The 26,212-nt window shown below is 38.4% G+C and overlaps 1 protein-coding gene and 1 non-coding gene across 38 annotated transcripts in view; both read left to right on the top strand.

Moving 5' to 3' along the window:
• The window catches only part of ZBTB20 (zinc finger and BTB domain containing 20), a 775,662-nt gene that overhangs the window by 374,599 nt on the left and 374,851 nt on the right, over positions 1-26,212 (top strand). The window lies entirely within an intron of this gene.
• On the top strand, positions 9,083-9,236 carry LOC128777499 (small nucleolar RNA SNORA62/SNORA6 family). Its single transcript, XR_008422746.1, has one exon. It is a non-coding gene; the product is annotated as a small nucleolar RNA SNORA62/SNORA6 family (small nucleolar RNA).

Below are 26,212 nucleotides of genomic sequence, written 5' to 3'. Positions count from 1 at the left end.
GTTTCTCAGTTTGGGAGGTTGGAAGTCCAGGAATTGAAGTGTCAGCAGAGTTGATTCCTCATGTGGTCTCTCTGCTTGGTTTGCAAAGGGCCTTCTTCTCGCTGTGTCTCCTCCTCCCTGGTGTCTCTTCCTCTTTTTATGAGGGCACTAGACCTATTGGACCAGTGACCCACCCTCATGGCCTCATTTAACCGTATTTATCTCTTTAAAGGCCCTATCTCCAAATATGGTCATACTGGAGGTTAGGACTTCACATGTGAATTGGGAGATTGAGGAGGGGTTATATTCAGTCCCTAACAGTCCCTAATATCAACAAATATGAACTCCCCGAGACCAGGGTGTTTGAGCATGGACAGCCACTTTGCAGAGATGCTTTACAGGGTGTTAAAGCCTTAGATAATTATAATCTATAATTCTAATGAACTCCAACACTAATATTCTGTCATTATAAAAATAAAATCTCCAGTGGAGCATCAACTCTGAAATTCTGCAATGCCCTGAAACGCTCAGTCGGAAGGTAGTTGTTCAGTACATACAACAACCTTCTTTAATAAATGTTTTCATTTACTATTTGAAATTTCAGTCTAATTCACAAATATTTACTCATATGCTAGACCTCCCTTAACTTCTTCAGCCCAAATTCCCGAGATGCATTCTAGGTGAAACCTCTGTGTCTTTTGTGGGAAGACCTTGCTTTGCCAAACCTCCGAATGCTCTAAGTCAGAAGTTGTGCATATGTAAGTGAAGGGAGAATGTAACTATCTTAAAACAAAAAGGTGAAATAGGGAAGTTGTACAAGTAAATGCATGTAAAAAGTAAGAATAACAAGAGGTATGTTACTTTAATCCAAAGGTTTCAAAGTCTGAATCTACGGCTTTGAGGCTTTTGAGTTCAGAACAACAAATGAATGATTTATTTTGTTCATACATGCAATGCTGTTATTCCTCATTTTAATATGCATAGGTATTGGCCCCATGCTTAGAAACTAACAGTTTAAAGTTGAACCTATGCTAGAAGCCAGGCTCTGAGTTTGGTTAGTCTTTTGGTTTGTCTTTCTTATAACGAGTATTTCTGTGGAAATAGGGCTGTGTTGTCTCTTGTGTCTGTGTGTAGTTGGAGTTACCTTTAAAAGCCAGTATTCTAAGCCAGTGAAATAATACATTCTCTTCTTTTTCTCTTGACAGACTAAGTAGTATTATACAGTAGCACGTCTTCTCAAGGAATGTATACCTTTTTTGTCAGATGAACTAAAAACAAACAAAAAACCTGAACACTAACAGTGATTGTAACAGTTGGCAATTGAACATTGCCTCCCCTTGAGAGGGCCAGTTACTGTAACTAGACATTTACAACTGAGAGTAGGGTGTCTGGTTTGGAAAGAGCATGGCAGCTTGAGCTGGATTACCCGTATCCCAGCCTCCTAGCTCTGCCACTTGTGACCTCGGGCAGGTATCAGATTCTCTGAGCCTATTCCATGTTATGTAAAACTCTATATTTGGGCTTCTTTTCAGGTCTGCACAGAGTTTGACCCAATGTAATTTATTTCCTTCTTTGATCCTTAATTCTCTCACCTTCTGATAGGTATAATATTAATCCTTTCCCTACTTACCTATCCCATGGGATTGTCGAGACAATCAAATAATATGATGTTTGTGAAAGTGCTTTATAAACTGTAAAACACTGTACAAATGCTATTTCTTTCTTCTTATGAGTGGATGGGGATGCTTAACTAGAAATGGAATTGGGACCAGCCAGGAATTAACGTTGATACTGTTTCCTAAGAGACGTTAGAGGCCTCATGTTTTTGTCTATTTAAATTGCCTGAACTGATCTGTAAAATGAAGATCTTTAACAAGAGGCATTAAAGTTTATTGTCTGTTTTTCTGTGGTACTTCCCAGGGAACATAGGAAACATTTTTTTCCTTTTATTTTTTTCCCCTGTATTTTTGGGCTGCTGTCTATTCTTGAAAATACTAAGACAAATTCTCATCCTTTGAAACTGTGGGGATCTGGGCCCATGGTGCTTACTATCATTATTTCTGTTGCACTTGTGGTAATTGTTATTATTAATTATACTTCATAATTATATAGCTTCTTATTTTAAGGAAAGATAAATGGCTAGAAAATAAACAAGTTGCTGTTATAGAGAGATTTTTGGAGTTTCAAACATTTTAAATCCACTTTTGACCTTTTTTGCACAAAGACTTCTACCTGAATCTTCAAACAGAACATTTTTTTGTTCCACCATTGAAAATAAAATACTAACTAGTGACATGGTGTCCTCAGAGTCACGCCTGAGAAAATAGGGTCAGAGAATTTCATTTCCTCTTTCTGCCTTTTAAAATAATTTTTAAAGTGTAGTTACTAAATAGTGGAAGTCTGTTTAAGAGAGAGATTTTGAAGCAGGAGGTGGAAATAGTTAAGCAGTGACCTGCACCTAAGAGGGAGTTGAAAGTAGCTTGAGGATTATGGGGCAGGCAATCAAGTGTAACACGGGTACAAAATGTGCGGCATGGATCGATAGAGGCTCTCTAGAATAAAAAGTCCACCCACCGTCTTTAATCTCTTGGCTCTATTAGTTTCAATTCTTGAATAACCTTAATGCTGATGAAGTGTTCTCTAAGTTTCCAGGCTGGTTGGCTTGGGGTCCCGTGCGTCACGGGTCTCCTCATTCCCACAGTTAAAGACCTGAATTCAGTGGAGGGACGAGGAGGTCAAAGTAAGCATTTGTGTTTCCTTGGGTAACTTCCATGTAGGTGCTTCTGTGACTTGGTATGCAAAGGAGGATGAAATTTTACAGGAAATAAAGAAGGTATTCAGTTATTCAAGTATTTCTTACTTTGAGGAAAACCCTCCTCTATCCAACTGTCATCATCTTCTAAAGCAGTGGTTCTCAAAGTGACCAGCAGCATTTGCACACCTGGGAATATATTATAACGCAAACTCTTGGGCTTCAGCCCAACCTACTGAATGGAAACTTCGGGGTGGAGTACAGCAGTTTGTGCTTGAAGAAGCCCTCCAGGTGATTCTGATACATAATACAATTTGAGAACCAGTGTTCTAAAAAGACGTTGAATTACACTGGGATTATATTGGAGCAAGTAAAAACTCTATCAAAAAAACAACAGTGACTTTTGGAATTTAGAACTCTATCGTTTTACCCCAAGTTATCTTTTGTAAACTATTTCACAGTTGTATCCTAAACTATTGAATACTTTTTACCTCGACCTGCTGTTCATATCAACATTTACCCCCATCCTAAAATGATCTTTGTGTCTCTTTCTAGACAAATTTTTATTCATTCTGAATCATCCAACTCAAATACTGTTCCTTGCAAAAACTTTACCAGTCATGTCAGCATTCTCTCAATTTGGTTTTCTTAGTTCTCAGTGTCCATACTGTTCATGTAAGCCTTATGACATTTCTCGGATACCTTTTATAATAAACTGTCAACTACTACAATAAACATTGCATTTATTTAGTATCCACTATGGTTACCACAACCTTCTCAGAGAGTCCTGTGCCTGAGTTGCTGAGATCTTAAGTAGCTTACCCTAGCTCACACGGTAAGTATTAAAAAGAAGATTCTCCTTTAGACTTACTCACTATGCTATATTATCTAATAACATTGATAAACTTTTCTCATATTGGTATTTTTTCATTCTCCCCAGCTTAACTGTATGCCCAATTGCAATTAAAGACCCCAATTCTCTTGTCTTTACAATAACTTTTAGAATATAGAGAATTAATGCATATCTGTTGGCATATTGTATTACAAATTCTAAATATTTCTGGAATTTGTCTGGCTTCTTCTTTGGAAAATCTTGAAAGTGAAGGTTTTAACATTTCATCTTAGATCCAGAAAGCTGTCCACTTATAGATTATCTTTATTTTAGCAAATTAATTTATCGATTGCATTTAAAATATTCAATTCACAATTGTGCATTGATTCTTATCATCAATTTTAATAAATGCATTTCAAGAATACTTTATAAAAATGCCTTTAAAGGAGGGAATAGCTACTTTTGTTATTTAAAGAATTTACCAATTTTCAGGAAGTTAGTTGATTGTTTTATAAGAAGAAAAAGGATAAGTTGAAAATGAATCTGACCCTTGCCTGTACACTTGCATGTACATAATGGTGATGGAAAAAAATGAAGATAATATTAGCAGCTAAATAGTAATTATTCAGGAAGTGTATTTCATTGAAAAAAAAGGTTTTTTTACTCTGTAAGCATAACATACTCTGTGAACATGTTATATTTGTGCATTATTTAAGTTCACCTGGCTGAATTCTTACCTAAGGAAAAGAAATCATAGCCTCTCCCAGGTACAGGCCACAATGTGTGACTATTTGGGGGATAAATATTTGGCCAATTTCTATTGCTTTATAGCTGTTCCATCATCGTGAGGATCCTTGATCCTAAGTCAAAGTCACATGGATGGTTGCGAAAATGCATTTTCCTGGATTCCATCCCTACATATTGAATTATAATCCCTGGGATTGGAGCCCAGCAAGTTACATTTGTAACAATCACTTCCAGGTGATGCGAATGCACAATTAAATTTGAAAAGTCACTTTTATTTGGATTAATTCTTTTTTTTCTTTTCCCTCTGGGGGATCAAATCTTCCAGAAAACTGAGGAGTGAGTCTCAACATTGATGTCTTTTAGGCAGAGAGCTTCAGTGACAACCTTAAGTTATTATTGTATTTGCCTTCAACAGACTTTTATTTAGTTTGGATACTTTTGTTTGCCAGGTACTCTTATCTAAATTAATCAATTCAAAACCCAAATCATTCTGTGATATAAGTATTCTTGGCCCCATTTTAAAGATGAGATAATTAAGGCTTAGAGAAGTAATTACCTTTCTGAAGGTCACCCAACTAGTAATTGGATTCAGTTTGACTCCAGAATGTGTGTTCTTAAACTCCAAAACAGGAGTGAGTCACAATTTGAAATCAGATCTTTTCAATCCTGCCTTTCCCTTTTTAAAAAGCCAGCTGCACAGTAAAGCTGACAGCAGCTAATTCCAGGTTTGTGTCCAAACTCTGAGATATTATGATGTTAGTCCATAGTCGTCCTTACATTATTGGCTGGTAGCTGTAGTGTTATCATGTGACAGGCTCAATCAGTAAGCCATCACCTTCAATATTATCAGATGGATCAATGGAGGCATCATCAACATAAACCTGTCTGATAGTCTTCCTTGTCTTCTATTGTTCTTAAGAGACCTGATATATATTCTATGCAAAGATTACTACAAAAAGGTTTTTATCATTTTATTAAGGGATTTTCTACAACAATATCAGGCTTCATTTCCCTCAACAATGCTTTGTTTTGATAAATCTTTTGCAAATACAGCTGGTACCTCTGTATGGCTGACTCAATGGTTTTTAACCTTGGCAGCACATTCAAATCACCTATGGACTTTTAAAAATACACAGATGCTTGGGTCTAACTCCTACAGATACTGAATCATGGGGTCTGGAGTGGGGGCTGGACATGGATTGTTTATAAAGCCTCACAAGTGCTTCTATAGGCATGTTGTATTGAGAATCAGTGATCTAATTCATTACTTGGCAAAGAATTTGAGAATATCTTATTTACTAAAAGAGCAATTGAAGGAAGCAAAATCCCTCCGTAAGTCCTATAGTGAGTCCTTGGAAATAAAAGTGGAACTCATGAGCAGCTTGAGAAGCTGTTGCTTGGGCTATCCAAATATTCAGATTTGACCCTCAGATAATGAAAAGGCAAGAAATAAGAAGCCATTAGAGCATGGTACTAAGTGGAATTATGAGAAACCATCTGTAAAATGTTGTGGGGTTTGGAAGGACCTGTTCTTTTTAACAGACATTTTTGTAATAGAAAACAGGGTAATGGAAATAGCAGCATATTTTAATCTATCTGCATTTCCTTCAGATAAAAATAAAATAAAAGGGAAGGGCATAACCTTGCAAATGTATCTTGATCTCATATTATTTTTGCAAGATAGACAGATATGGGGCCACTAGTCAGCCCAACTCAGGGCTAGCTATCAAATCAGAGCTCACTCTTCAAATCCCAGCACTAATCGAGATGATAAAGAGCTACCTTTAGATTAATCCTGCTCTGGACTTTAGACGAAAGATACTGCAGTTTAATTACTGAGTGAAATTCACTTTGTCTGATCTGCCTGTCTTTGCTGTAATGTAATCAGCATCACCCCCATCTGAAACATGGGGCTGTGAAGTCCAAGGACCTGTGTGATTGGAGGAAATAAAATGATGCTCAAACAACAAGCAGCCGCAGTGCAGTAATTATTCAAACCTTGTTTTCATCTGTATGTCATTCTCCTATTGGCTTGTCATGACAGCAACTGAAAAAAGGATGGGAGAGCATGTGATTGAAAGGGAGATTGACCTGAAGGAATCAGACCAGGTGTGGGAGGGAAGAGCCAAGCTATATAAAATCTTAAGGCTAATTAAACTTGGTTTTTCTTTAATATATATCCCACTGGCTGTTCCTGATCCCACAAGTCCAAGCTAAACCATTCAGCTGATATGTCTGTCTGCAATTAAAATCTCCCCTTCAGTTGAAGCTCTATAGTTCTTACTTCTCTGAAAATAATTTACTTTTCTGTTAAAACTGGCAATTACTTGACACATTTTTTTCCTATAAGTCTCACTGTAATTTTTAGAAGTTAAACTCAATAAGAGAAGAGGGTTGCAAGTTTTCTTCTGTCAGAGATACTGGCCTTTTCAGGCATCCTTTCTAGGTTTGCATGGACCCACTACCTTTCATATGGGAACTGAATCCAGAAAGGTACCTGGCTTCCCTGTGAACTGTTACCCCATCTTATACAAAATGTTTAAAGTAAACATTAGTCCTTTTGTTAGAGAGTGGCTGAGCCAGGATTTGAACCAAGATTTGTCTGACTCTGGGCCAATCTCTTTTGACTGTACTCTCCTTCCTCCCTTTATTCTCACTAATTTATGGTTAATACCCCTCTAATTGACTCATTTAACACATTGCTAAGCACCTCCTATATGTGTTGTGTTATACTCCACATATACATTAGTGAAACCTGGAAGGAAGAATCACCTAATATCTATCTTCAAAAGCTTTTAAGTTTGGTGGTTCGGTTGCTTTTGTGGCTTTTATTGTATGTTAACATTTTTTAAGTTTATTTATTTATTTTGAGCGAGAGAGAAAGAGAGAGAGAGAGAGAGAGAGGGAGAGAGAGAGAGAGAGAGAGAGAGAGAGAGAGAGAGAGAATCAGTGGGGGAGGGGCGGAGATACAGAGGGAGAGAGGATCTGAAACAGGCTCTGTGATGACAGCAGAGAGCCTGATGGCAAGGCTTGAACTCACAAACTGTGAGATCATGACCTCGGCTGAAGTTGGACGCTTAACCAACTGAGCCACCCAGGTGCCCCTGTATATTGACATTTTAAATCCAAAGAGCAATTGGAACATTAAGAACAAGTGCAAAATATGAAGTCCAAAAGGTCTTTTCTATTTCCGTGTTTTTTTCATAGTATCACAAATCTATCCATCACCGCAAAATCTCAGAATCAGAATTCCCAAGAATCTTAAGTTCTTATGACTCATAAAATATCAATCATCAAGTCCTGTCAAAATTTGCCATATATGATCCAACATCAAGACTCCTAAACATCAATGTTAAGCAGGCAAGCTATGGAATCAGATGACCTGGGTTTGAATTCTGGCTTTATCACTTATTAACTGTATAACCTTGAAAAATTTGCTTAATCATCATCTTTAAAATAGAAACAATAAAGTGACTTGCCTTTTAGGATTGACATGCAGATTAAATGTGTTAATGTACATAAAGCACATAATCCAGTGCCTAGTACGTAGTAGGGGCTTAATATTATCCTTTCTTCCTTTACAGTGTCTCTAGAACTTTTCATTTCTTTTCTATCTCTACCAATGCTACCAAGGTCAGATATTTATCTCATAGTGCCTGGGTTATTGCAGTGGTTCTCCCTTTCTCTTTCTCTGTCATTATTTCTGGGCTTTCCCTGTTTCAATTTATTCTGTCTACCATTCCCAGTTACTTATACTAAAATGTCACTGTGATGATGCCAGTGCCCTACTTATAAGCCTTTAATAGACCTCTTTTGCCTATAGAATAAAGTGCATTAGTCAGCCCAATATTCAAGGACCCCTTCACATTCCAGACCTAACCTATCTTTCCAACATTATTACCTATTATAATTCCCACTAACTTGTTTATTTGTTGCTCCCAAATATGTCTTTCCATTTTCTGCTTCCATGCCTTCTCTCTTGCTCTTCACTTAACCTGAGTCTTATCACTTCCTGAATCTTACACATTTTTCTTAGTTCAAGTGTATTTTTTCACTGTAGTGAAGCTTTCCATTGTCAGCCTCGATATAAGAGGTGATTTTCTCTAAATCCCTATTCTGAATACTGAATTGCCTTGTATTGCAATTGTTTTCTGAGGTTATTTCAATAATTAGATATTAAGTATCTCAGACACAGGTCAGTGTCTCAAACATAATTTTTTCCAGTGGCATCCAAACAAACCCAAACATAAGTATACAATGAATATATGCCAAATGAATAAGAGGTCTCCATTTGGAGTTTCTTCCTTGCTCTAACCACCTTTTCTTTCCGACAAATCACTTTGAATTTTGTCCTTTATTCATAGTGTATGTCTGTGCATATTTTGAAACTTCTCCCTCCTTGCTCCCCTTCTCTGATCACTCACTTATAATGCCTTTCCGTTCCACAGCCATCATGCTATCCCCTCACCCATCGTGTTCAGTCAGGCTGCTAATAGGCTCTGGTTTTTCTGTTCTAGTTCATTCTGTACTAACTACATCAATGCTAGGGTGATACTTGCTTATCTATAGAACAGAGATGATAGAACCTGCTCTTTTTATTTTTGGGAGTTGTCAAAAATGATAGCATATGTATATAGATATGACATTATTTAACAGTATATGACAGTATTTTATAAACTGCAAAAAGCTTTATAAACATAAGGTATAGTTTATAGTGCCTAAATATCTTCAAGTAAGCATGCATTCATGTATTAAATATGTACTTAAAATATTCTGCACATTGTTGGAGCTTGGAATTGAGGCCTCTGGCTGGCCGATGAGCTCACAAGTGTAGGCTGTGTGCTACGTGAGGGGTAAGTCTTTTACTAACACCACAAGGATCTCTGGCCCGGTGAATGGAGTTCAATAGTAATTCTTGCTACAAGTACAAAAAACAATTAAAACAATATCAACAGTAAGGTTTGATGAGCTGTATCATATTTCTTGTATCTAAGTAAGATATCCATGTCTATCTAAGGATTGTTCCTTCTGCATTCATGGATTTCCTCTTTTTCCATCTAATCCCACCCTTCTTTTGAGCAACTCACATTATGTAGCCTCAATCTATCTACAGGGCAGATGAGAGTCTTCCTTAAAAGCCCTTCACTAAAAAGACTCTATTTTAATGTTTTGTTTTGTTTTTTAATCAGCAAATAGGACTGTTCTTTAGCAGACCATCAGGAAGAACCTTAATAATTCCTAACCACCCCTGAAACAGCATGAAAAATGAATCAAGCTTATCTTACAACACAGAGATCAAGATTGTGTAAATTATCTGACCATGTGGATTTTCTTGAAATTTTTGAGCCAAAAACCTAACCAGAGGACAATATTTACGATAACACCATTCAGACGTTGGTCCACTGCCTAGATCCAATTTTTCCTTAGGTGCTATGTTTCTATTAATCAGGAGATGAATTGATGGACAGTGATGGTGGCTTAGAACTTGAAATCCTAGTTCCTAACAACCCAGTACTGCACAGAGGCATTTCAACTTTATTTTATTATTATCAAATGGAACCAGGACAGGCAGATCAGTCTTCATTCCATGGTTTCTAATGGCAGAGTGGGCCCAGAATGTTCCACAGGAGGTTCAGTGGCAGGCAGGCAATAAGGGCCAGCCAGCCTTATATTGTATAGCTTACCTATGTTGGTTTTAAAAAAACAATGTGTCCATATTCTGGAAGCACATACCTTTATTGTCCCTGAATTCCTGTGGACATTATCAGTGGATTCATATTCCCATGAATTTTCTATTCCGTGAGATCTTGACCTCATGGCTCTAAGTTTTGAGATTTTGATGATAAGCAGTAGGTGTCTTCCAGACTCCTTTCTTGTTTTCCCCTTCCTTACCCCAATTCTACACATCATCCAGCTGCCACCAAAATACTCCCTTGCCTAACTGTCACTCTCTTCCAAGGGGATCTGATATACCAGAGGCAGCAAAATCTTTATTCTTTTCTACTGGCCTTTTGGCTCTTCCTGCTTGTTTGGAGTTTTGAGTTAAATTTTTCAAGTTAATATTTAACTCATGAGATAACTGTTTACAAAATTGTTGGTTGGCAATCAGGGAGTTTTTCCCCTGGATTAATATGGTTAAAGTTTAACTTAGTGGAACAGCTCATAAAAAAAATAATAAATATATGTATATAATTAAATAAAAGTATTAACTCTGGGAATTTTGCTGATATGTTTTCATGATTCAAAATGGAATATTTGTTCTAATCTAGATAAAAGAAAGACCTTGGTTACAGACCTGGCAAGCTGACTGTGGAAGAATTTAAGTAGAAAGGAACGCCAGAGTCTACTCCTGGGTTGCAAATGACATGCAAATAATGAGAACATCCCTTTTTTTTTTTCTTAAGAAAATACCCTGTATTCATATTCTTGGTAATATCACATTCAAAAGAAGTTGTTGGGAATCTCTCCAAACAGCATATTTGGCTAATTTTAGGCTTTGATAATCCCTGTGCTTTCTTGTGATATTTTGTCATATCAGTGACCTTATATGTTACAATGTTATCAAAACTTAGAGACAGATGTGTGGTGAAATGACTCTGTTCAGGTATTGCTCTTCGGCTGTATTCATAAGTCAGAAAGGGCTGTTTCTTCTCCTGAGATAAAGGCGAACTCAAGCTTCATCTGTCGATTGCTAGAGCATATATTGTGTTCTTATGAGAAATCTTCATGCTTTTGCTAGGGTTCACGGGTCCAACCTAGAATTGAAATCATATTCAAGTTATTCTGGGTTTTCATCTTTACTTCTTGCAATGTGGACCTCAAAGATCAACTGTTGGAAGAAAGTGGGTGGAACAGTTAGGTAAATCTGGTAAGACTATGAGGGGCTGCATATATGTGCATTTCAAGTTTAACATGTGCTCTGAAATTCTGTGCCATTGAAGATACTCTGTGTTTTGGCTATATGTAGAAGTCTACTTAGCTGGTTTCTACTCAAAGGATAATTGTCAGTTGTTAATAATTTTTGCTGTAAGAATAAATGAGCTTGAAGCCATTTATTTAGAAGAACCAGATTTTCTGCTCTATTCTGCATTTCAGAGTCATAAAGCCAGACATTCAAAATCTGGATATCTCACAAGCACCTTCTAAGATTGTTGTTTTGCCAAATATGCTGTGTTTATCCCAAGTCAGAAGCCACTTAAGGTAGAATTATAAGTAATAAATTTCAAATTTGAAGAGACTTAAATAGGTTTTAAGTGCCCAATAAGGTAGGAGGAAGAAGTAGAAAGAGAGGTGTCCCAGAAGCTAGCCACAGTCTCAAGTAGGAGGAATTTGTTAACCATGTTAAGTCGCTGCTGAGAAGTTGAGTAAAATGAGAATGAAAACGTGCACATTGGATTTGGCAACAGCAGACATGGTAGAGTGGGATGGAAAAAAGCCTTGTTGGATTGTGTTGAAGAAAGAATAGAAAGTGAAGATATGGTAATGGCTCATAGAGACAATTCTTTCAATAAATTTTGCCAGGAAAGGAAGACAAATGGAAAGTAACTGGAGAGAGACTTGGGATCAAGAGAGTATCAAACAAAGATATGCAAAGCATGGTGGTTACTTGTCTTGTTTTATGCTTTGTCTTTGTTTGATTTGCTTCCCCAGTTGAAAAACAATACGAATTAGAATTGAAGCCTCAAATCTGGAGTAAGAGATGAAAAAGGCAAAACTGGCCTGGTAAAATGTGAAAGGTATTGGCTGAAAGTCAACAGATTTTGGTTTTAGGTCAAATTCTACCGGCTCCCAGTAATAAGGCCCTAAATACCATTTCTGTATCTGCCTACTTATTTATTGATAGCATGCAAAGTCCATTTATGATATTCTAGTTCCAGAAAGGAAAAAACAACAGACATATTTCCAGAAACCCTTCTTTAGTAGAAATAAAATTTATATTGTTTTTAACCACTTACAAACTCTTTATTATTTAGAAAGCTCTCACATCTTGTTAGTTAACCCTCACAAGACTGCTACAAGGTAAGTGGCTATATTGTTTTACTTAATAGATAAGGTAACCAAGACTATGAAAGATTAAGTAGCTGGCAAAATCGTACAATATGTAGATAGCAGGAGCAGGGCTGAAACTCCAAATTTTAGACTATAACTCAAAGATTCTTCCCACCTCATAGTGCTCCCTATTTCCCCTGTAGTCTTTTGTTTTGTTTTGTTTTGTTTTGTTTTGTTCACCTCACTTTTCAGTGATTCCCCTTTTTTCCATTTTTGGTCCAGGTTTCTATTATTTATATTTCTTTCCATTCTACTTCTCCAGGGATTTCTGAGTATGCCCATCTCCCTAAATATCCACATTTAAAAGAATTTTTTTACTGTTTATTTATTTTTGAGAGAAAGAGAGAGCACAAGCCGGGGAGGGGCAGTGAGAGAGAGGGAGACACAGAATCTGAAGCAGGCTCCAGGCTCCGAGCCGTCAGCACAGAGCCCGACGTGGGGCTTGAACCCACAAACTATGAGGTCATGACCTTAGCCAAAGTTGGACACTTAACAGACCAAGCCACCCAGGCACCCCAATATCTGCATCTCTTCATAAAACAGAACCAAATGCATAGGGTTAGGGGGTCTGCATTAAGTGCATAGGAAGAACAATCCTACACCAAAATCCGATACTAGTCTAGTGATATTGTGTTGCCAACAGCCCATGGAAAATCAAGGCTTTGACCACAATGGCTAGTGTTAGAAGGAAACTCCTTCATAGTATCTTGTCATTGGCCCTTACTAGCTTTTAAATCCAAATGGAAAGGGAAGAGCAAGAAAGTAGGAGGAGAAAATGGGAACTGAGAAGAGAAGAGATGGCACAGAGGGGTACAAGTGTTGCTTAGTGCAGGCCCTGCAGACCAAAAATTATTGTGTTTCTAACACTATTGATTTTTTCAGCAGCTGATATTTCAATCTGGGTGCAGTGTGTCTGTGAGTCTACGCACACTGTCAAGAAGAAATATGATAGTGTCTTAAAAGATTAATAATATCGCTGGTCCTCTGGAGGCCTGTCTTAATTCACTGGCCTGTTCCCTGGCATGTACTGTAATTTATCTAGTCTGATTTGAATAGCAAATGGCAATCGGCTGCCATTAGGGAAATGGGCATCATTCTTATTGATCCAGCATGGGCTGGATTTTATTTAAGGAGAACTGCAAAATGTTATTACCTTCAGGAAGAGAAGCTGAAAAGGGAGCTTTTCCCTCGTGTATTTTGGAAATGTTCTACCTTTAAAAGGGGGAATGGATTGTGGATTTAAGAGAACAGAGAGAGATGATGATCCTATTGTGTGAACAGGGACATGTACAGGCTGTTTTCAGCATAATTGTTTACCAGCAGGAAAGAGTGCTCATGATTATGAGAAAGAGGCCATGGCCTCAGAGGTTAGAACATTGGAGAATTAGTCAGATCTGACCTGTTTCCTTGTCCAACTTTGTGAAAAGCCCCTAGTTGCTTAGAATCCACTTGTCAATCTGTAAAATGGGCTAAAAAATCTACTGGGCACAGATAAGGTTTGCTTAGTGTTTGTCTTACATCCTGAGAGCTTGGATAAACGGTGCTATGGAATAAAACAGAAACAACAAAGAGGGTCTGTCTGACATTGGAGGGTGGGGTTTCAATATTTATTATTGTTCTTCACTTAGAACTCTTGAAGGGACAGGTTATGCGCTGAGTGATGCGTGATGAACTAGCCTCATAATTCTCATTAACCATAACAGGCATCTCTCAGCTTAACACTGAATATATTGACTTTAATGTTCACCTATTAGTGGCAGATCCAAACCCGCACTCTTACCCTGTGCTACAGAATTGAGGAAAGCCGTCAGCCTTATGGTAGCAAGTGTGGGAGACAGACCCAGTCTCTTAGCCTACTCCTGACCCCCTTTGTCACAGGGGTAGGGGTTGACAGTGCCATTCCCATTAGAGCTTTGGAGATTAGCTGTGAAGGAGCACATGCACACCCACCCTGTTCCTAACCTCTTTCAGCAGCCACTGAAGGGGAAAAAGGTATGACAGAGGTGGCTAGAGGAAGTGCTCGTTGCTACTGAAATTCTTCTCCATTCCACCTCGGGTTGTTATGGAAAGAAACGATAATGTGCTACAGGAAATGGCCAAGTATAAAAGCAATAAAATAAATTGAAAATGACTTTGTTTTTTTGAGCGGCAGTAATTGCTATATGTTGTGATGTTTGCATAAGGAATTAGTTAATGTGTAGCAGAATGGCATGTGATACTTTTTATTTGCCTGATGACTATAGTCTCTGAGTGAATGACTTATTAAGGTTAATAAAGAAAAATTTGCTTGTGACTTGTAATGATCCAATTGCTAGAATTTAGCATCCCCTTATGCATTGTTGCCTAAAGGGGAGAAGGAAAAAAACCCACACACATTAATGGCCGACTGGCTATGATTTTTTATAGTGGTGTGAGAACAAACAATGTCTTCTAAATTGTTGGTCTGTCTATCTTTCTGCCTGCCTGGGCAGGAACGTTATGGCTTTCTTAATTCTCCTGTGTGATTTATCATCCTAAATTCATTGTTTTGCATAACTCTGCTCAAAATGAAGAAATGTCATTATTTTGCAGCGAAAAAGTTGTCATTTGCATAATGCCTGCCATTAATTATTGTGAGACTAATGCAGTTGTTGATATTTTTAGGGCACAGTGGTACAGCCTGCACCTTGTATAATGTCATTCTGAAAACATTGGTAGTTAATAGGTGCCACAACATTGCACAAATGGAAAAGAAGATGATGAAGAAGAAGGGGACACAATGGAACAGGCTGTGATCTTTATTTAGCTTTTTTTTTTTCCCCTGAAATGCTTGGTGAGGAAAGACTATAAAAGGAAGCGAATAGAGCAGGGAGCTGTGACATCCACGAGAACAAAGGGATTGAAAAGCAGAGGTTTTCTATTTAGGCTGAATTAGTATAACCTGGGTTCCAGCCAGTTTAATGGAGGCAGTCGTGCTCCTCTGTTTGGGCTTACCTACATAACCACAGCCCTGAACAGAATGTAGAGTTGGGCTTTTTTAAACCCAAGCTAGGACAAGGGCGTGCTCTGAAATGTGCTTATCATGTGGGAGCGTTCTCTCAGCCAGGCACTTGGCCCAAGTCAAGAGGACACACCACAGTTTCATGGAAGAGAGCTGATGACCATGCTTCTCAGGTTTTTGATACACCAGTCTGCTGCACTTCACATATGGCAGCATTGGTATCTAGAGCCCTAGCTTTCTTTTTCTGTAAAAAGCAGAAGAATGCAGTAGTAGCATGTTAGGGTGAATTTTTTTCCTACCGTTCGTTGCACTAGAACTAACTTTTGCATCTGATTCTTTAGGGCAAGAGCCTACCAAAGCTTTCTATTTCACAGGTAAATGAAAGTCAGTTATAAAAATTCGATCAGAGATGAAACTCATTACACCGAGTCTGGGAGGCATAAATATTACAAATGTACGTAACTGTTGATCTTTTTAGTCATGGGAGCTTAAAAAAAAACAGGCTCACATCAAATAGAATTTTTTTCCTAATTTCACTGTTTCATGTGTATTATAAATTTAGATCTTTCCTCTTTATCATTAAATTTAAAAGACATAAAAGAAATGGAGCCTCAAAAGTAGGTCTAGTTACTAAGACTGACCAGAGATATTTAGAAAGAAGATATTGCCCTTCAATGTTTAAAGCCTAGCAGTGTAAACTCTGCAAAATGCAATACTTTTCAGATTGTAATCCAGATTCGAATGACTATCCCTTGCCCCCAGACTGACTACTATTTGGCAACCTCCTTAAAGCCAGATGATGCATGTAAGGGGGCCACCGGGATGTGGAGGAAACCATGAGAGGCTGTCCCAGTTTGTCTTACAATAAAACCTCAGCAGAATTCAGACTGGGATCCTTTTGTAGATCTCACTTTGGATTTTAGAATTTAATCTGCATGTGTTCAGTCCTGGAATATGTAGAAAACACACATTCTGGGTTAGGAAAATTTTAATTCTCTGCAGTGACATCACCATCATAAATTACCACATTTGGGGTTGTAAAAAACAGATGAGTCCATGCGTCAATGGAGACCAGTCTCACTTTTCCCTTTCTTTTGGAGAGAAGGAAATTGTCCTAACAGCCCAAATTAATATCCTTTGACTATAATAAAATCAATACAAGTACACAATTTTAAAACATAAGAAAGAGGTCCAATATGGTGGTGGGGGAGATGGAACACGGACAGAAAATTAAACAAAGAGAATTGCACTTCCTATAGTGTACTAGTACAACACAGGTGGACTCATCCTTAATCCTCTCATGTTTGTGGCCTGGTAATGCCCAGGGTCTATCATATTCTATATATATATATATGTAAAACTGCTATGTATAGATGTATATGAATAGCTGTTAATTAAATTAACAAGTTATGTCATGATTAGGTGACCAGCTCTTCTTGGCTAACCCAGAACTTTCCCTGTTTTAACACTGAAAGTCCTACATCCTAGGAATCTTCTCAGGTAAACCAAGGCAGTCAGTTACCCTAACCAAAAGGGACGCTCATGAGCCTATTGATTTAATAGTTGTGTTGTATATTTCATCCTATATTTGAAAAGAACCTGCTATTAGGAACTATTTTTTATAACATCCATTTGCTAAAGCATTTTACCTAACTATAGGAGACTTGAGTAAAGAGGTGTAGAATTGCATGCATTGAGTGTCTAGCACTTTGATCAGCAATATTCTGGAAAGTAGCAGTCTCATAGTAAATAATCAGCATCAGCTCTGATCCCCTGTGTTCAGGAAATAATTTTAGAGCTCAAGTCTTCCATAGAAACAGGGTAGGAATCCATATGTTAGCTGGCATGATTTTCATCACCTAACATCTGATAATCATGTCAGACTGGCGTTCTTTAATACTCTCCGATTACTGCCAGGACTTCTAACTTCTCTATCCTTTGCTTTGGAGTTTTTCTCCTTTTACAGCCAGACATTCTGCTAAGAACTGAGGATAAAAGTTGGATAAGACAGAGTCCTTCACAAGGAGTTCTTCAATTTAACCTGTGGGGGGGGCGGGGGGGGAGAAGCTGCAGGAATGAATTTTATATAGTATATGTCTAATTGAGGCAATTTCTTTATTTGCTGAGATCAGTTAATACTATTGCAAAGCTTAAGACATAGAAGAAATAGCACTTAAAATTGTTACTGTTTCTTTCATGGATTGGTTTGTTCATTTGTTTAATAAACATTTATTGAAGCTCTACTATCTGCTCAGCAATGTTCTGAACACTGTGGATAGAAGGATGAGTCATACTTGGTAGTTTCACAAAATAAAGAGTACAAAAGGATACCCCACTTTCCCTCCAGATTGGGAATTCTTCAAGTGCAAAATGGGCACATAAGCATTCCATGCCAGTCTAAGACACCAGGACCAGGGAGAAATTCTCCCTTTGTAGATTCAAAGGAGATATTAGTTTTAATTGACTATCTAATTTCACTTTACTTTTCCCAAGAACTATATTCTAAGACCTGAGCTGTAGCATGTAGGTGGGTACCCAGATTGGCTTGTGCAGTTGACTGAAAGAACAGAGGTGTCTGGGACAATCCAGGGCAGCTACTACACCATACAGAATAAAAATTTTCTATTTAAAGTTGATATGACTGGGATGAGATTTGGAACACTTTATTCATTCAGTCATTTAATATCTATCAACCACCTATAATGTTTTAGATGTTGTTGCACTTACTGGGGATATAATGAAAAAGTAACCAAAATCCCCTATGAAACTTACTTTATAATGAAAGAAGAGAAAACCAATAATTAAGCAAAAATATATCATTTAAAATAATGACAAGATCTAGGAAGAAACCAAGGGAGGATACAGGGGTGAGAAATAGGGATAGATGATGGAGAGAGTGTCCTTTGAGGTAGGGCAGGTAGAAAAATTCTCTCTGAACAGGGGGCATTTGAACAGAGATTAAAATAATGAGAAGGAGCTAAGCATGTGGTGATCAGGAGGAAGAGGATTTAGGGCAAAGGGAATACATATTATAAAATCTGTAAGAACAACTTAAATTATCCCAGGAAGAAGAAGAAATGTGTGGCTCAAGTGGAGTAAAGCAAAAATGGTCACGTGGCTAGATATAGACCAGATCACAGAGGCCATGGTAAAGACTGACAGGAAGCTGTTAGCAGGTTTTCAAAAGGGTATATGCTCTAGTTTATAAATTAAAAGAGATCTGTGGCTACTCTGTGGAAAATAGGCTTAAAGGGTCAAAGGTAGACGAGGAAGACTAGTCAGGGGTTATTGTGGGAGCCCAGTATGTGATGGGCAATGGCAGCAGGAAAGGAGTTCAATTCCGAATAATTTGAATGTAATTTGAAAGCAATTGCTGAGGGTCTTGATGTGGTAGAGATTAGAAGGAGATGCACCAGGTGTGGTGAGTCCCAAGTGTTTGCCCTGAGCAACTGGATGAATGGCAGTATCATGAACTCCGTGGAATTGGGAGCTATGGGAGAAATGGAAGAAAGAGCAGATTTGGGGGCAGAGATAATTATGAATTGATTTGGGGCATGTTGACTTTGCAATTCTTACCTAAGTAAAGAAATTGAGTAGGCATTTGGATATATGACTCAGGAACGCAGAAGAAGGAATAGTGCTAGAGCTGCAAACCCTTGCTTATCTTTTTTTTTTCTTCACTTTTTTTCACTTCTACATACATAGTCTTTAGAATATAAGCTTACAGAGTACAAGGAATGGATTCTGAGGAGTTTTTGAGGTAAATATGTATCCCCTATGTTGTTTGATGATGGATATAAAGGTGCTACTTTCACTCATTTTGCTGTCTCTGGAAAGTCTCGAATGTATATATAGCAAAGAGGTCCCACCAAAAACATATGAACATGTCCTGAGGACTTACATGGTTTATGATCTCACTGAGATGTGAGACAAAGATAAATTATTGTTTCCATAAGGATATAAGACAGAGGGGAAAGCACATATTCTGTAGTTTATTAATGTAGGTGGAATGCATGTGAGTTAGAAGGGAGGTAAAACTTGAACCCAATTTTGGAAGTGGGGAGAATTTAAACAGGCAGTAAGGAGAATACACAGTATTTCAGAGAGAGAGAAATCAGGAGAAGATGCATGAAGACATAAATTAACTATCTCTTTGGGGGAAAGCAAGGATGGAGAACAAGGACGGGCACCTGGGTGGCTCAGTTGGTTAACTGACTGACTCTTGATTTCAGCTCAGGTCATAACCTCACGGTTCGTGAGAGTGAGCCCCACATCGGGCTCTGTGCTGACATAGTGGAATGTGCTTGGGATTCTCTCTCTCCCTGTCTCTGCCCTCCCCGCTTCTAAATAAATAAATAAAAATAAAGGATGGAGAACAAGGAAACTAGCCTGGCAAGAGCAGAGTTTTTGTGCTTGTGAAGTTAGGGTAGATGAATTTATAAAGGTTGAACTTGCCCAGTAGCACACTGGTCCTCATCCCTGGGGTATTTCAGAATCACTTTTGGAGTTTAAAAATGTGGACGTCTGGATATCACTTCCGGAAATTCTGATTCTATAGGTCTTGGAAAGGCCCTGGCATTTATACTTTTCACAGGATGGTTGTTCCGGAACACATCTCCTTCCTAAAGCTTTGATTATTTCCTAGAGAAAACAGTCCTCCTGGACTCCCAGGTAGCATTGCCTCCAGATACCATTCTAGTACGGGCTCCCAAGTTAGCTCTTCTCGTTTCCGAATGTTTACTTCCCTACTTATGCAGAAATTGAAGTTTGTAACTTTCTCTTTTAGTTATGCTATAGACATAAGTTGTTTTATTTTCTCTCCTTGTTGATCTACATTACTTTTAGAGAATATTTGAAAAGTTCAAATTTAGTTTGCCGTCATTATCCAGTAGGAACCCAGAAGCCTGCAAATTCATTTCAAGAGTAACTTCCTGCCTTAGTAAATGGTTGGCACGCAACTGTAATCACTATACATCATTTTTTTAAATGTTTATTTATTTTAGAGAGAGAGAGAGAGAGAGAGAGAGCGTGGGGGAGGGGCAGAGAGAGATGGAGGGAGAGGATCCTAAGCAGGCTCTGCACTGACAGCAGGCAGCCCAATATGGGGCTCAAGCCCACAAACCATGAGATCATGACCTGAGCCAAATTCAGAAGCTTAACTGACTGAGCCACCCAGGTGTCCCCACTTATACATCATTTACACTTAAATTTATAATTCCATTGACTTGACACAGAAACTCGTGATGCTCCACTTTAGCTATTTCAAATTTCCATGGTGAAATCAGAAACTCAAGCTTAAAAAAGTGTGTTTTACATCTGTTGAAATCTCAAAGTTTGGATGTCAGATATTACTCGTATTATTATTTTATTTAAGAAATAGAGACTCTGTTTGCTCAGTGGTGGGGATATGTTTTTGAGATATACATGGCACAATGAAGGAGTTCCAAGGAGAAGTTCTGTTGAGACTATTCCAGGTCCAGGGCTGTTCCAGTGACCTTTGCAGCAGGGCTTCATGGAACTTCTATAGTCCTGGTATCAGATCTTGGCTTTTCTTCACATCTCCACTCAGTTCTTCTGTTGGTACTAAATGTCCTTGTCCTGTTTTATGACTTGAGATTACCTGTGACCAGTTATGACTCCTCCATTTTCTTTCTACTTTATAATCCCTTGAAGAGTAGCCTATGCCTGGTGGGTGTATGTGTGAGTAAAAGTTGCAGAAAGAGCAGTATCTCTAACAAGGAGCTGTGGGTGCAAGAAGCACCCTGATTATTACATCAAACACTGCAGGGGGAACTAGACTGCATTCAGCTGAACTCCTTGCTTGGCCAAACCTATGATGACTTTTTCCTGAATGATGGACTCTAAGTTTCATGTATTCTCCATAGCATCAGCATATATGAGACAGATATAATATTGGGGAAATAAATAAGAGTTTGGAAATCAAAATAGGCAAAAGTGGTATGCGGGCTTAAGTAATACAACTTGATGATATGCATTACTATTATGAAGCCTAAATTGAAAGCAAAATGTATGAATTCAGGAGAGCCAGCCATAGTAGCCCTGTTCTACTTCTTAAGATTCCATATCATTAACTCACAGGCCATTGGGATTTTTTCTAAGGAGAGGCCTAAGACTAAAATCATAGACTAGTAAAAGTTTTTGTTTAAGAGGTATCTATTACAACTACCTAGTATCAAACACTTAAGATGTTTGAAAGCAATACATAGTACCTATAAAAATGGGAAAGGGAAGACTTCTAGGTACAAAAATGCCTATAGAAAGTTTAGGGAAGGAACTTATGTTTAAGGAAGGAAATTATGTGTAGATTACTATTTTAAGTAATAGTAATATTTATGGTAAATATTAAATAGTAATATTTAAGTAATATTTTGCTATATAAGTAATGGGCTTTCATTATGGAAAAGTTCAAAAGAAACAAAACTTATTTGAAATTGTTCTTCCCAGAAACAATCACTTTTTTTCCAGTCTTTTTTTCACTAGGTGTATACACATATATCATTTCTTTAAAAATATTTAACTTAGCAGGGTGCCTGGGTGGTTAAGTCATTTAAGTGTTCAACTCTTCATTTCGGCTCAGGTCATGATCTCACGGTTTCATGGGTTTCGGTCCCACATCAGGCTCTGTGCAGGCAGAGCAGAGCCTGCTTGGGATTTTCTCTCTCCCTCTCTCTCTCTGCCCCTTCCCCACTCGTCCTGTCTCTGTCTCTCTCTAAATAAATAAATAAAACAAAAAAAAAATACTTAATTTAGAAAGGTTTACTTAAATAATAGATCAACCTTTCCATATTGTTGGCTAATAAACCTTTTAATTTAACAATATTCCAAAAAAATTCTCATGTCATTAAGTAATGTTCAATATATGATTTTTAATAACTACATAATATTCCAACACATGGATGTGCAATCATTTACTTAACCATCTATTGGCAAAGTTTCCAAATTTTCACAATTATAAGTAATGCCATGATAAAAACTCTTGCTTCTAAATCTTTGTGTAGATCTTTGGTAATTTCTCCTACTTTTTAAAGTCTTTTAATATTTATTTATTTATTTTTGAGAGAGAGAAAGCGTGCACAAGTGGGGGAGGGACAGAGAGAGAGAGGGAGACACAGAATCTGAAGCAGGCTCCAGACTCTGAGCCATCAGCACAGAGCGCGACACGGGACTCGAATCCATGAACTGTAAGGTCATGACCTGAGCCCAAATCAGATGTTTAACCGACTGAGCCACCCAGACGCCCCTTTGGTTATTTCTTTTAGATAAACTGCTAAATGTGAAATTTCTGGGTCAAGTAGCATTTCATATCTTTTTAAGTTTTTGATGCATTATTTGCTAAGGTGCTCTCCAGAGAATTGTGCCAATTTTACTCTTTCTGTGGTAACATCTTAAAGTTTCCTTTTAAAAGAAACTCCATTTAAAGCTGTGCCATTACTTTTCTCAGGATCCTATCTGGTCCACCAGGTATAGCAGACTCAATTCAACTCTTAACCTCAAGGTTATATTTAGAGTTATGGAAATGCTTCTCTGGATCAGTAATGCTGCAAATGAGACAGTATAAGCAATATAATCTGACAGTGGATTAGAATGCGTTCCTGTCTTGTGCCTGCTGTGTGCAAGCATTCTGCTTTATCCTGGATAACAATCAGACAAAGGGAAAGGGGGCAGGGAGGAAGAAAGATAGAAAGAGAGAGAGAAGGAGGGAGGAAGGAAGGAAACCTCCCTCTCTTATTTGGATTGATTGGGCACTCACAATATGTTAGGCACTGAACCGAACATGCATGAGATATGAGTCCTGCCCTCTGCCTTATAATTCTGTGCACCACGATTCATAAGGCATAACATGACCATGGGCTTCTGGGCCGTATGGGGCAGGCAGACTACAGGACACCTGTGCCCCACATTTGCAGGTGGATTGTGTGAATAAGTCTTAGTATCTGTGGAGCCTGGGAGAACGTGAGGTTTGGGTGTCTGTTTCAACTCTAGAATAATACCGAAAACTCAAGGGATTCCTGCAGGGATACTTTGAGATAAGTGGTAGACTAGAAATAAGTGATGGGATGAGGAGAGAAAAAAATCTCATTCCGGCTTCTCCCACTGTGTCCCCTCCAGGAGAGCCTATGCCACTGGGAGGGGGCCAGGTTCCTCCGTGTGGTAGCTTTGAGTTCCTGAGGTTTTCAGAACTGCTCAGGGAAGGGTATGGCATGGATAGAGAGACCGTTTTCTTGTGAAGACAACAGGACAATATGCAAAAATAGGCCTCTCATGAATAATCAGCAAGGCTGCTGTGGACCTGGGACATCCTGTAGTGCTGAGTACAGTGGTGCCAGTGCCGTTTGTCACACTGCAGGGAGGTGTGATGGGGGATGGGGTTGCTTGACTGAGAGTAAGAGAAGCCAGAGTTTCTATCCCACTCTCCGACAGTTTCTTGGTTAGCTCAAACTGGTGTGCGTTAGAGGCACAATTGTAACAGTGACATAAAAATTCCAAATAGCCCTTCTGAATAGATACACATTTAGAAAATGCATAATAAATGACATATAGTGAAAATGTAAACAAGCCATTTAATAACATTTTAATGCTTGATTCTGATCTCTTAATTAAAATGTGCATAAAAGAAAACAATGGTAGAACATCTGTGTGTGTTATTGGGATAGCAGGATTTATGCTGCACCCTGGGCTTTTTTGTCCGCTTCTCAGTGTGTGTGCACACATGGGAGGGTCTCCTCTTTGAGGCACAGTTCCCTGTTGGAGCCCCACGGGTTCCGTGCTCCCACCCACCATCTCTCGGCAGTGGCTCCCTCCTCTTTCTTTCCTCTTATGTTAAATACTATGGGGCTTGTCTGCTGCTGCAGTCAAACCGCTCTCAGCATTCGATCTGAAAGCCACTCTTCACCCCACCCCTATAACCTGAAACCCTGACCTAACCCTGACTCACCCTTGTTATCTCAGCAGATGTACACAGCATTACCTAATGGTTTTGGCTTCAGTGCATAATCTCAAAGAGCTCTGGGGAGAGCATGGCCCTTTGTATCTGTGACCTTACCACAGTTATTACCCAGCTGGATACTATGTGGTTTAGATGTTAAAGACAGAATTTCTACTCACCCCTGGTGGTGATTGTTTAAAAGTTGTTATTCATCTGGGGGATGGATCTCCGAGCTTCATTTGGCCCAATAGTTAAGTGAGAGTAGCCGCATCACAAAAGTCGGGGCTTACTAAGTGCTTTAAGATCCTCCAGTGAAAATGTTACACTATGAGATGCTTTCATTTCTATCATTACTTGGAACACACCTGATCACCAAAAAGTTGGCCTTTGATTAAACAAGCATAAAAAGTACCTTACTTCTTCTTTTACTCCCAAAAGAATTGTGTATCATTTATACAATGGAAAGACACAACCAAAAGGTCTTCTTAAACATATAATAATTAATATTTAATGGCCTCCTTTATGAGGAGGACATTGCTGTGGGACTATCTCTAATCCTCACAATGTTCCTACAAAATGAGTGGTTTTATTCTTCATTCCACAGGTAATGAAACTGAGATTCAGATCCATTTAAGTGATGCGCCTAAATCTATATTGTTAATCAGTGGAAGACTTGGGATTAAAATTCAAGTCAGTCTCTCTCTCTCTATCAAGGCCATAATCCTACCATAGTATCAGGCCCTTTCAATGCTAGCTCCCATTTCCTGGAGATAGTAACTAGATCGAGTTCTGAAAGAGTTAAGTCAAATGCACCCTGTTTGTGACAAATGTCTGAAACTTGTTTTTATAACTTGGATTTAATTCACAAATAAAGAGTAATTATCAATATGTCACAGATGAAGAGCTGCATGTATGGATCAGTGCAATTTCTGTTCCTTGGCTTATGGATGCAGTATGCCCCAGGGAGTTTCACAAACCCACATGGCATCTCCTGGTGCTGGGTTCTGTGTAAGCTGAACAACGTGTAAAACTCCTGTGTGTTGGGATAGCTCACAACTGGTTACTATCTGAGGAAATCTGTATGAAATTACCATAGACATGTTTTCTTTTCTGAATTTGTTCTTAACACTTCACTGGGAGTGAAATACCATTTTTTGGTACTGGCTTTGGATTTTTTGATAAGATGTTTATTTTTGGAAGTGTTGTCCCAAGAGTAGAAGAGGGGGTGCAGTTCTTTCTTCCCTTTGCTACCCTCCTTTTGCCTTCTTGTGCCTCTATATCCCACCTGATTCAATTTTATCAGTTTGACATATCTTTTGATGGAGAAGACATACAATGTTCATAGGCTAGAAGTCATTAAGACTTTAAATCACATAAGACTACCCTTGGGGTGATTTGGGGGGCCTGAATTTTACATGTTTCAGTTTTCTATTAGAGGGTTTGCACTAGAACTCACACCTGTTCCACTCCCCTTTATTTTTTTCTCAGTCTGAGAGGACCTCTGCTTTAGGCTTATTATATATCCTGAAACAGATTTATATCATGCTTAGGCTGTGGTACTGGGGTGGGGGTGGGTCATAAAGGCATTCAGATGTGTATTAAGGGAAAACATCATGATCTAGTGGGAACAACACAGGGTGTGGAGTATCATAGGAGCTCAGCTTCTTTGCTTCCTAGCTGTGTAGCTTTGAGTGAGTTATGTAGTAGTCAGGCCTCAGACGTTTTATCTGTAAAATGGACATGAACAAGAATACCTACTTTGTAGAGCTATTGTGCAGACTAAATGATATAGCACATTTATAACATTTGGAAGCAGGCCTGACTCGGGTTGAATGTTTGTTGGCTACTTACATTTCATGCAGCAAAGAAAGGGGAAAATAGGAAAAGAGTGGAAATTAGAAGGTGATAATTGGGTTTCAGGTCAGC

The sequence above is a fragment of the Panthera pardus genome, unplaced genomic scaffold (genome assembly GCF_024362965.1).
Source record: "Panthera pardus isolate Hobbes unplaced genomic scaffold, ASM2436296v1 HiC_scaffold_16, whole genome shotgun sequence".
Classification (NCBI taxonomy): Eukaryota; Metazoa; Chordata; class Mammalia; order Carnivora; family Felidae; genus Panthera; species Panthera pardus.
This window is presented reverse-complemented; position numbering and strand designations above follow the sequence as displayed.